General features: G+C 43.0%; 2 pseudogenes; one reads left to right on the top strand and one right to left on the bottom strand.

Moving 5' to 3' along the window:
- The first annotated feature begins 402 nt into the window (after positions 1-402).
- On the top strand, positions 403-1,453 carry LOC102473795 (protein FAM32A pseudogene; annotated as a pseudogene).
- A 9,208-nt stretch (positions 1,454-10,661) lies between these two features.
- LOC102472092 (calmodulin-like) lies at positions 10,662-11,443 on the bottom strand (annotated as a pseudogene).
- Positions 11,444-12,013: the final 570 nt, after the last annotated feature.

The raw sequence follows: 12,013 nt of genomic DNA, 5'->3' as shown, positions 1-12,013 counted from the left end.
CTGGTTAATATTAATAATAATAATAAAGTTAAATAAAATTTTTAAAAATTTTTCTTAAATTTGCTAAAACTTTTCTCAATTGGCATGGGCACTCACCAGAGTGAGAGAAAATGAGAGAGCAAGCTGCCAGGTCCGGGACTCTAACCACAGTAGGCCATATTTGAGACCAACACCTCATTTCTTAAGTCTTCCACCTATAAACTGCATGCTCCTCTAAAATTCATTGTTTTCTTCTCAATTTAAATAGCCTCTTCCATCTCTCTAGAACTCATCTTCCACAGCGCCAATCAAAAACTTTACTCTCTACAAACCGTTATACAAACCTCCTTTCCTCCTCTAATCTCAAGAATTCAACAAGTGGTCTGCAAACCGAAGTGTGGGAGTCTACTCGGTAAACTAGGCACAGGCGTCATGGCGGACTACGAGCAGGTCCAGAAGGGGCCTCTGAAGCTAAAAGGTGTCGCAGAGCTCAGCGTGACCAAATGGAAGAAGAAAAAGAAGGACAAAGACAAGGCAAAGCTGCTGGAAGAGATGGGGACGAGCAAAAAGAACGAGGAGGAAAAGCGGCGCGGCCTGGACAAGCAGACTCCGGCCCAGGCGGCCTTCGAGAAGATGCAGGAGAAGCGGCAAATGGAAAGGATCCTGAAGAAAGCATCGAAAACCCACAAGCAGAGAGTAGAGGACTTAGACACCTGGGTACTCTTCAAAAAAAAAAAAAATATATATATATATATAAGAATTCAGCAAGTTGCTTAACCTCTCTGAGTCTCACTTGCCTGCCTAGACATACAAGGTTAACAACACCTGAGAGCTGCATGGACTAAAAGAGATGGCCTATATATATATATATATAAAATTTCAGCAAGTTGCTTAACCTCTCTGAGTCTCACTTGCCTGCCTAGACATACAAGGTTAACAACACCTGAGAGCTGCATGGACTAAAAGAGATGGCCTGCGCTGGCATTTTCAGAACTCTAGCGGGCTTCACCCGGGAGAGACGCATGGGAGCCCTTGGTCCATCCCAAGTGTGCTTTCCCAGGCTTTGTGTCCTGCGCTCTGGCCAGTTGAACTCTGGCTATGACCCTGCATTTATCGGGAAGCCAAATAAGCTAAATGATCAATGACTAGGATGTTTTAATACTCAGCGTTGACCCTGAGGCCCTGCAGGATCCAATGAGGTTTCTGAGTTATCTAAGAAAGATTGAACACATGTCCGTATGGCATGTGTATTTTATTGTATTCTAAACTTCTTTGAAAAAATTTATGATGAGTACTTGGCAGTGTTTCTCTGCATGTGTTCCAATAGGTTTTACACAACAAAAAGGCCCTATTGTCAGAATTGGAAAATGTTTGTTCTGCCTGCTCTGCACTCATCCCTCTCTTCCCTGGAATCTATACTTCGGATTTCCTTTGGGGACCCACCGCACTCCCAGCCCTCCTGCAGTTCATGTAGCTCTCACAGGGTTGACCCCACACATGCACACTGCTTGGTCCAGGAGTGGACCCTGGACAATCAGTACTTTCTATTACTCTGAAGGTCAACTGCTGAGTGAGCGTGAGATTCGAGCCAGGCAAGGACTCAATTCAGGGATTTTACTGTAGCCCACTGGGAAGGAGAGGCACTTTTCTCTCCATTAGGATTGCTAGTTATAGGATGTGGTAAGCTCAAGATTGCTGGGAATCACCACATGAACAGGGCTTGCTTAAGAAGGCAATGCTAGCCCAGCCACAGGCAGTGGAATGCTGCTGGATAATGCAGGAGCCACAAGAGGCCCAGGTTCAGATCCTGGGGCAGTTGAACATGTCAGGCGTGCCTGCATGCAGCCATGATTCTGGCTGACTGGATGGGGGGCTGCAGTGTGTCAAGATCTTGTCAATGGCACCTACCTTTCTCTCCTCTCACTTCTTTCACATAAAATAAAATTAACTTTTTTAAAAAAATAAATAAGGCGATGCAGAAGAAAATAAAGTCAAAAGATGAAGACCAAAACCTCATCATACCACTGGAGACCCCGGATCCTACTAAGCCTTAAACCAAGGCTGTTCAATCGCCTAAGCCAGAATGTTCTTTTTTGCTGGAACACTTATAATTGCAAGAATGCTGATTCATACCCTGGGTTATACAAAGTTAAACAAGTTTTCTTTACTGTAGAGCTTCAGAGCCTCCAAAATAAAAATATGAACGTGCACTATGAATCTCCAACAGGGGAATATCAGCAGCAGTATTTCCCAAACCTGCATGTCCAGTGAACTTTGTTTTGGAAGACCACATCATAGGGCGTGAATATCACAGAAAACACCTTGGGAAAGGCTGATACATACTACCTATAGGTTAACCTAATGTAAAACACTGCAAATCCCCATTCTCTTATTTTTCTGGATAAATGAGACAATGGGGAATTAATTTATCCACCATTGTTGATGCTTTTTTTCCAGACTTTAAAAATATAGAATTTTTTATTCTTCTTACTAAATTGGGGTCATGAGCACAAACCATGGTACATTTTTCCAGACTTAATAAAATATGTGAATATATACAGCCCTTATTTTATTATATTGGGGTCATAATTCCTGAATTGCTATACTTTAGAGGTTGGTAATGTAAAATATTTTTGACCTCTAGTTGCACTACCAAGCTATCAGCTGTCATGCTTTCTTGTCCTAAATGTGTCTACCTCTAGCAGTAAGCCAGATGGACGAAAACTCAGTGGAACTGTGTGTTTGAAAAAAAGAGAGAGAGGGACCAGCAGTTAGCGTAATGGCTATATCGCTGGACTCCCATGTAGCCGACTGCGATTCAAATCCCGGACCCGGTGGCTTAAAACTCAAGCCGGGCGTGTGTGCGTGCATGCCCAAGATCCCGAGAGGAGAATGGAGGAGGGATTGAGGCATGGTCATCCCCCCTGGGGGATGATTTCTTGCTTTCTGTCTCTCTGTCTCTCTCTGTCTGGGGAGCGCATGCACACTATAGCAAAAAAAAAAAAAAAAAACCTCTCCAAAAAAGAGACAGAGAGAGAAAGAGAGTGAGTCAGCAGGTGGCATGGTTTTAAAGGTGCTGGACTCCCACATGGCTGATTATGGTTCAAGTCTGGGACCTATTGGCTTGAAAATAATGCTGAGACCATGTGAGTGCATGCCCAAAATCCGAGTAGGAAAAGAAATTGTGTCATGGTCATTCTCCTGGGGTGTGATTTCTCACTTTCCCTTTCACTGTCTCTCTTTGTCTCTCTCTCTAGCAAGTACACACACACACACCCTATGGCAAAAACCTTAAGGAAAAGAAGAAGGGAAGAAAAGGGGGAGGAGAGGGAGGAAGACTAGCAGGTGGCATGGAGGTTAAGATGCTGGATCCCACTTGGCCAACTACAGTTCAAGTGCTAGACCCAGCAGCCTGTGCTTGCATGCCTAAAATCATAAAAGGAGACTAGAGGAGAAAGGATTGAGGTGTGGCCACCTCCTGGGGGGGGGGGGCTGATTTCTCACTTTACCTTTCTCTGTCTCTCTATGTCTAATGCATGCACCCTATGGCAAAACTAAAGAGGAAGGGAGAGAGAGAGAAGGAGAGAAAGAGACAGAGAGAGAGAAGAAAGAGAAGAGGCAAAATGCTGAGTGACAGCAAGGTAAGGGTATATCCTGAACATGAAATGCATGTCAATGATTTTGGCAACTTAAAGGCTGTTTATTTCTATATTCTTGCCTTGGTTTTGGATAGCTACACTTTCCAAATAACTGACCTTCGAATATTGAAAGTGTTAGAATAGTTAGCCAAGAAGAGAATCACTCCAGCTTGATAGTAAGCACTGAACTCCGCTCAGGAACTTTAAAATGAAAATTCCTTTTGCTTTTAAGCCCAGGAGAGACCACAGTCCAAAAACTTCCATTTCTGAGTTTATAAGTCATCCATTGGCACAGAAGTCAAATTTTGGTCATTTTTAAGGCATTTGTCTGCCTATAAATCTCAAGTAGCTGCTTGCCTGTTTAAAGGGTATTTGTGGGCTCCCATGTTTTATGATCCTATAATGAAATGGTTGGGGATTTGGGACAAAGGGGAGGTAGCCAAGCTTGTCCCCTGTCGTTGAAAGTATAGCCTTGGCCCTGAGCAGACAGGCAAGGGTGCAAGTGGGCAAGGGCACAGGTCAGCAGGCTCACCAGTCTGGATCATAAGGCCCACGAAAATCTTAGATCCACCACAAGAGTGGAAACTCCTGAAACCCTTCAGTTAACATCAAGCTGGGTTTGCAGACAAGGAAGAGGCAGCAGGACCTCTCATGTCATAGCCTTAGGCCATCCGGAAGCAAGAGTTGGGCCACCTGTGGCCCGTGGAATGGCTTAAAGAGGATCCCAGCCTAGCGTTGCCCTGATGCCTTTTCCAGATCCCAAGCATGTGTTCTGGAAGATTCCCAGGCTCCTGGGCTTCTGCTACACCCCTAGTGTAGGGAGGAGCCAAGCACCTGCTCAGACAGCCATGTGCATATTCCTAGCCTGCTCTGCCAAAGAAAACACCCCAGCCTGCCCCCACCTCAGTATTTCTGCTCAGAAGGGCCTCTGTCTTCCTACTCAGAGGCCTGCCTGCTGGCCAGATGTGGGCCTGGGTGATGGCAATGCAGGCCTAAGGAGCCAGGGGGCTATTAATCTGCAATTAGGACTATGCACACCCCCACCTGCCCCACCCACTTCCTGACAACTGCACAGCTGAAAAGTACTTTTAGAGGAAACGGACCCTTCAGTTTCTCTTCAAGATGTGTCACCTCGGAAAGTTTTGGGTTTTATGTTTTTGTTTTTGTTCTTTTTTTTTTTTTTTTTTTTTTTGGGGGGGGGGGATTTTTGGGTGTTTTTTTGCCCTGGGGGTTGAGACACAGAAAGCAAGAAATCACTCCCTATGGTGGATGGTCATGCTGCAATCCCTTCTTGAGTCTTCTCAGGATTTGGGGTATGCACTAGCATGTAATCAGTATGAGTTTCAAGACACTGGGTCCAGAACTTGAACTATGGTCAATTATGTGAGAGACCAGTGATGTAACCATTACACTGTCTGATAATACTTCAGTATCTTTTATTAATGCCTGACTTTTTATTTATTTTTATTTTTATTTTTGTTCAATTCATTTTATTTATATTTATTTTAATAAAAATAATTTAATTTTTATTTATATTTATATCTTTACAGTATATAACATAGGTTCCCTCGGAAATTTTTGGGTTTTTTGTTTTTTTTTTTGTTCTTTTTTTTTTTTTTTTTTTTTGGAGGGGGGTGGAATTGGTGCTGATTCTCTTGCCCTGGAGTATTTAGCTCTAGTTACTCATTGAAAGCAGAAGCAGAGGGGAGGGATGCAGTTATTCTTGCTATCTATGCTGTTGCACCTTAATGTAAGGCAGTGAGACTGTAACAGAGAGGTACATAGAGAATGCCACAGAAAACAAAACCACAGACAGCGAACAGAGAGGGCTTCCTTTCTCAACCACCTGCAGCTCAGGCCCCAGCCTGAACTGATGCCCCCGGTGTCAGGACCGGGCTGTGGTCCACTCAGCTCAGGGCACCTCTCTTCCCCTTGTGCTGAGAGGAGGAGGAGCACAAGTGGGGCAGAGGTGAGAAAGCACACAGTCTTGAGGAATGGCTCAGGGTTCAGAGGTTAATGACCCACACCAGGACTCCCCTTATTTGCATACAGTCCAGTACTTACCTTACTCTGTCCAGGTTTGCCTTCCGGTCCAGTCAGGGGACAAATTCGCCCTCCAGGTATGCTTTACAGTTGAGAAGATGCTGACAAATCCCCTTCAACTGCCTCTATGCAGGGTCCAGTGTGGACTGCCTATCCGTGCTTATCACCTCCTATTAAGCTCTAGGAAATGAATAATGAAATTCCCAAATGCCATAATGAAGCAAATGCAAAGAGGGTCCTCAACAGACAAGGGATTTCAAGAAATTTGGAGATGAGAGGTAGATGGTGGAGAGATGACTTTAAAATATGAGAGGAAAGCAGAGCCTAGAATAATATGCTGCAAGAGAACTGAGCAGAAGAGAGCGAGTCTGTGAGGCAGAACCCAGCCTGGCTCAGGAATGGAGATATTGGCTTCCATGAACCGCAAGGTGACAAATGGTGCTATTAGCAGATGGATGACTAGCAAGAACCCATCCTTCCCCATCCTCCAGCCACTGCCTGGCATGAGAGCTTGAAGCCAGCCCCCTTGCAAAAAAAGGCTCATCTTTAAAGATGTTGACTCCTGGGCTGGCCCATAGTATAGTGTTAAGTGCTGTGCATTGGGAGCCCAATCCCACATGGCCAACCATAGTTTGAATTCTGGCCCAGGCAGCTTGAAAAACACTCTCGGGGGACCAGCAGTTAGCATAATGGCTATGTCACTGGACTCCTACGTAGTCGATCACGGTTCAAGTCCCGGACCTGGTGGCTTAAACTCACGCCAGGCACGTGCGTGTGCATGCCCAAGATCCCAAGAGAAGAATGGAGGAGAAGGGATTGTGGCGTGGCCATCCCCCCTGGGGGGTGATTTCTCGCTTTCTATCTCTTTGTCTCTTTGTCTGTCTGGCGTCTGGCAAGTACATTCGCCCAATAGCAAAAACCCCTCAAAAAAAAAAAAAAAAGAAAGAAAGAAAAAAGAAAAACACTCTAGGTACATGTGCATGCATGCCTAAAACCCTTATGAACTAGAAAAATGGAAGAAAAGAATTACAGTATGACCATGGCCTACTGGAGGTATGTGTGTTCACTGTCTGTCTGTCTTATCTCTCTGGTAAGTACATACACCCTCTGATAATATAAACAAAGAAATAAATAATAAAAACATCAGTTTTTGAGAAAATGCAACAAGCAGTAGAAATGGCAAGTCCTTGAAGCTTATCAATGCTTTATATTTTATTGGGAGGTGGGCGGGGCGAGGGGGAAGGGAATTCCTCATAACCAAAAAACAAAGTGTCAGTATCTCACCCAACGAGGTTGCCCCACTGGATAAGCCCTGCCCTAGCTACTTGGCCCATTGCCCAAAGCCAGCAGACAACACCACCAGGTCCCCCAAGAGAGATCTCATATTCAGCAGATATCCCTGGGCACCATGCCCTAAACCAGCAGACCACTTCCAACTAGCCCATGGCTTCTGCATCAACAAAGCCCACATTCCAGCCAATCAACTTATGCAGAAACCCCATGTTGCTCTGACAGAATAGAGCTGGCTACCTTCCAGTTTTAGAAGTTCTATCCCATTTTCCTCCCCAGAACCTCATTTCCAAAAATCTATTGTAGTCTACACTGCATGTTTCTTGCATGGCCAAAAATTTTTTTCACTCTATGTCCTTTGATCTTTAATAATTTTTATTTTTCACACACCTTAAGCCATGGGGACCCTGGGCTATGCAGGTGATTAAGTTTCCACTTCACTTTTACAAGTTAAAAATATACAACATAAAATATTAACGTGCATATTCTTTAAGAGGTTTTTGCCTTAGGTCATGTGCATTTGCCAGAGAGAAAGAGACAGACAGTGAGAGGGAAAGTGAGAAATCCCCCTCCCCTTCTGCTCCATTCTCCACCCAGAATCTTGGGCACGTACACAGACACAATCGGTGTGTTTCAAGCCAACCAGTCTGGGACTCAAACTGTCATTGTCCAGCAACATATACACTATGCCATCTGCTGGCCCCAACAAGCATATTTTTGAAGAAGACAATGTGCTTGAATCCTTCTATCATTGGGATCTGTTGACTAAGATCATATCAGGTACAAACTAGGGCAGTATGTTCATGTGTGCGTGCATGTGCTTTAAGAGAGAACCTTCTTCCAACACACTCAATATAGAAACCCAATACACAGAGCTGAATAAGAAGCTGCAGCCCAGCTTCAGTGGTACAGGAGGTAGCATACTGAACTGCAGTGGTGGAAGCCACATGGCCAACCAAGGATTCAGATCCCAAGTTGACCTGAAATATGCTAGGTACATGCACCTAAGATCCTGAGGAGCTGGAGGGCTAGGGGAATGGGATCACAGCAAGACAAGACCCTATTGAGGGTGACTGTGCATGTGTTTGAGTCTGTTTCTCTCTTGGATACACACCCATGTGCATATATGCTCGCTCCATGAATAAACTTTTAGAAAATTCAATAATAAACATAACAATGAAAGTTTTGAATTTAAAAAATACTTTAAAAAATTAAGAAGTTCTGATTATGGCAGGGGAGGGGAGCCAATGTCCTGTCTGCCCAGCTATTCTTTTCCTCTTTACTGCCTACTTTCTAACATGAAATGACCTAGGAGCACAGTGATCAATCCCAATTCAAAACAACTAAAAATTTAATTATATGGAAAAAGTACTTTTATCACCTTTTTTTAGCTTTTTTATTTCATTTTCTTTTATACATTCGATCACATTATTATTTAGCTTACAGAATGGATATTTCAATAGGTGAGCATTTCTCCCTAATACAGTTGATAAAACTACAAAAATATCTTCAACGGGTAATACCACATTTCTTTGTGCCATTAATGCTTTGCCTCCCTGTTTTTCTTCTAAATGTCCTTCCTCAGACCCTCCTCTTTCACACACACTATATCTGGTATTTACAACTATATACTGTGTTTCTATATCCTTTAGTCAATTAGTTTCAGTCACAGAATGCGGACACTCGGTATATATTAAGTGGGGACATACAATGCCTCTCCTTCACAGCCTGGCTTGCTTCACTCAGCAGTAAATCTTCCATATTCATCCACTTCCTGTCAAAATCCAGGGTTCTATTTTTTTTTATGGCCGAATAGTATTCCATTGAGTGTATGTGCCACAGTTTTTCTATTCATTCATCTGTTCCTGGACATTTGGGTTGTTTCCATGACTTATCAGTTGTGAATAGTGCCACAATAAACATTGATGTGCAAGCACTTTTCCGATTAAGTATTCTTCTGTCCGTTGTGTAGATACCAAGGAGTGGGATTGCTGGATCACATGGTAGTTCTATTTGTAGATTTTTGAGGAATCTCCAAATTGCTCTCCACAGTGGCTGGACCAATTTACATTCCCACCAGCAGTGTAAGAGAGTTCCCCTTCACCAGACAGACAGAGAGAGACAGAGAGACAGAAAGCGAGAAACCACCCCCCAGAGGGGATGGTCACGCTGCAATCCCTTCTCCTTCATTCTCCTCTCAGGATCTTGGGCACGCACGCACATGCGCCCGGCGTGAGTTTTAAGCCACCGGGTCCGGGACGTGAATCACAGTTGACTACGTGGGAGTCCAGCGACATAGCCATTATGCTAACTGCTGGTTCCCTCATATGTCATCTTTAGAGGATGGTTTTTTCAACTCATTCTCCCATCTTTTAATAGTATTGATCGTCTTTTTTTTGGAACAGCTGCTTGAGTTCCTTGTGAATTCTGGTTATCAGTCCCTTATCTGACGTATAGTTTACAAAAAATATTTTCCTATTCTGAGGGATGTCTATTAACACTAATTACTATGTCCTTTGCCATGCAGAAACTTCTTAGTCTGATGTAATCCTACTTGTCTATTTTGGGGATTATCAACTGTGCTTTGGGGGTCTTATTTAAGAAGTCTTTGCCTACCCCAATGTCTCCCAGAGTTTCCTCAGTGATTTCCAGGAGCAGTTTTATAGTTTGAGATCTTAGATTTAGATCTTTGATCCACTTTGACTTTATTTTTTGTCAGAGGTGAGAGGTAGGGGTTCAGATTTATCTTTCTGCAAGTGAAAATCCAATTTTTCCAGCATCATTTGCTGAAGAGGTTTTCCTTTTCCCACTGGATTGACTGGTACCCCTTGTCAAAAATCAGTTGACTGTATGTTTGGGAATTTATTTCTGGGAACTCTATTCTGTTCCATTGGCCCACATGTCTGTTTCTGTGCCAGTACCATGCTGTTTTGATTACCACAGCTCTATAGTATATTTTTGGGTCAGGAAGTGAGATGCCGCCCACTCCACTCTTCTTGTGCAGAATTGGCAATTCGGGGTCTTTTATGATTCCAGACAAATTTGTCTGGTACTTTGACTGGCATTGCATTAAATCTGTAGATTAATTTGGGTAGAACTGCCATTTTTGGGGGTAAATTGTAATTTTTTAATTGGAAAACAAATATACAACTTGGGATGGATTTGAGGCAAATTGTGCCATAAGCAGATTTTCTTCAAGTGGCTAAACAAAGTTTAAAAAGCAAGTAGCATGGGAACCAGCAGTTAACCTAATGGCTATGTCACTAGACTCCCATGTAGTCGACCACAGTTCACGTCTCAGACCCGGTGGCTTAAAACTCACGCCGGGTGCATGTGCATGCGTGCCCAAGATCCCGAGAAGAGAATGGAGGAGAAGGGACTGTGGCATGGCCATCCCCCCTGGGGAGTGATTTCTCATTTTCTGTCTCTATCTGTCTGGTGAGCGCATGCGCTCTATAGTGAAAACCTCTCCAAAAAAAATTTAAAAAGGTAACAATAAAAGAAAATGTTTCTGGTACAGGACCAGCAGTACAAAAAAATAGTGTATAAGTACCTGGATAATACACCCGTTTTGCAATAGTGCAACTTTTAAGTACATATTGTTGACTGTCCATAGTCCATGCAGAGTTACAGCTCCACAATGCAACAACAACATGCTGAGAGTTCCTACAGAAAACGACTTTAAAAAGGCATAACCTAGATGTTTCCTCATTTGACCAACTCCATCTAAGTTTAGATGTGCAAAAGGGCTTAGATATATCCAGAGTAAGTCACATGCAATATGTTACTTGATCAATTTTCTAAAATAAGGTCTCAGGACAATGATAGTAAGATAAGGAAGAAAACATGGAGGAATGAGTCCTAGTTACTATACATGCATATCTTTTTGACAGGAGGGAGAAACCTTTCACAGATAAGTTACACACAAAGAAAAGGTAAATAAACAATTTTGTACAAGAAATTTAACACATTCTATACAATGGTCTTCACTTTGCTGTCATCATTTGTACAAACTCTTCATAGTTTACTTGACCATCACCATCAATATCTGCTTCCCTGATCATTTCATCAACTTCTTCATCTGTTAACTTTTCTCCAAGGTTTGTCATCACATGGAGAAGTTCTGCTGCACTAATATAGCCATTGCCATCCTTATCAAACACACAGAATGCATCTCCAATTTCTTCTTCACTGTCTGTGTCTTTCATTTTTCCTGCCATCATTGTCAGAAATTCAGGGAAGTCAATTGCGCCATTACCATCAGCATCTACTTTATTAATCATGTCCTGTAACTCTGCTTCTGTGGGATTCTACCTAAGAGACCTAATTACAGTTCCCAACTCCTTTGTTATTATAGTTCCATCACCATCCTTGTCAATTAGTGAAAAAGCTTCTTTGAATTCTGCAATCTGCTCTTCAGTCCGTTGGTCAGCCATGCTGCAAGTGCTACCAGTTTCCAACAAGGTACCACACAACCACTCGGCTCGCTCACTCCACTAGGACTAATTCCTAGAATTGCCATTTTGATTATATTAATTCTTCCAATACAGGAACATGGGATATCTTTTATCATTTTTAAAAAAACTATTATCCTTACCTGCCCACTTTCAAACACTGACCAAGGACATCTTAAGCAGATTCAACGAGTCAGAACTCAGCAGTCATCATCCTCATCCTCACCTACATTTAATGAGAATTAACTGTTAGCCAGGATTGAGAGATTCACATTCTGTCATTCAATCCAAACAAGTCCATGAAGCCAGTATGGCTATTATCCACACTTCTACACATCGAGGTACTGGGCTAAAGCCTCATAGCTTATGGGTGGCAAAGACGAAGATGCAAGCCCAGGTGTGCTAGACTCCCAAGACCAGGCATGGTTATAGCCACTATGTTCCACTAGTCCCCATAATAGCTACTTCTCACCTGCTTCATATTTCCTGAATTTTGTGCTTACATTGACCACTTTTCATTTTAAGGGTGCTTTACTTTGGGAATGAAAGGACTAAGTAGTAGGAAAGAGTTGGTTCCATAAGTGCAGGAGGAGCAGGTAAGGCAGGAAT

This window comes from Tupaia chinensis, unplaced genomic scaffold (assembly GCF_000334495.1).
Source record: "Tupaia chinensis unplaced genomic scaffold, TupChi_1.0 Scaffold143720_1, whole genome shotgun sequence".
Lineage (NCBI taxonomy): Eukaryota > Metazoa > Chordata > Mammalia > Scandentia > Tupaiidae > Tupaia > Tupaia belangeri.
Note: the sequence above shows the minus strand (reverse complement) of the source record. Positions and strands in the feature narration are given on the sequence as shown.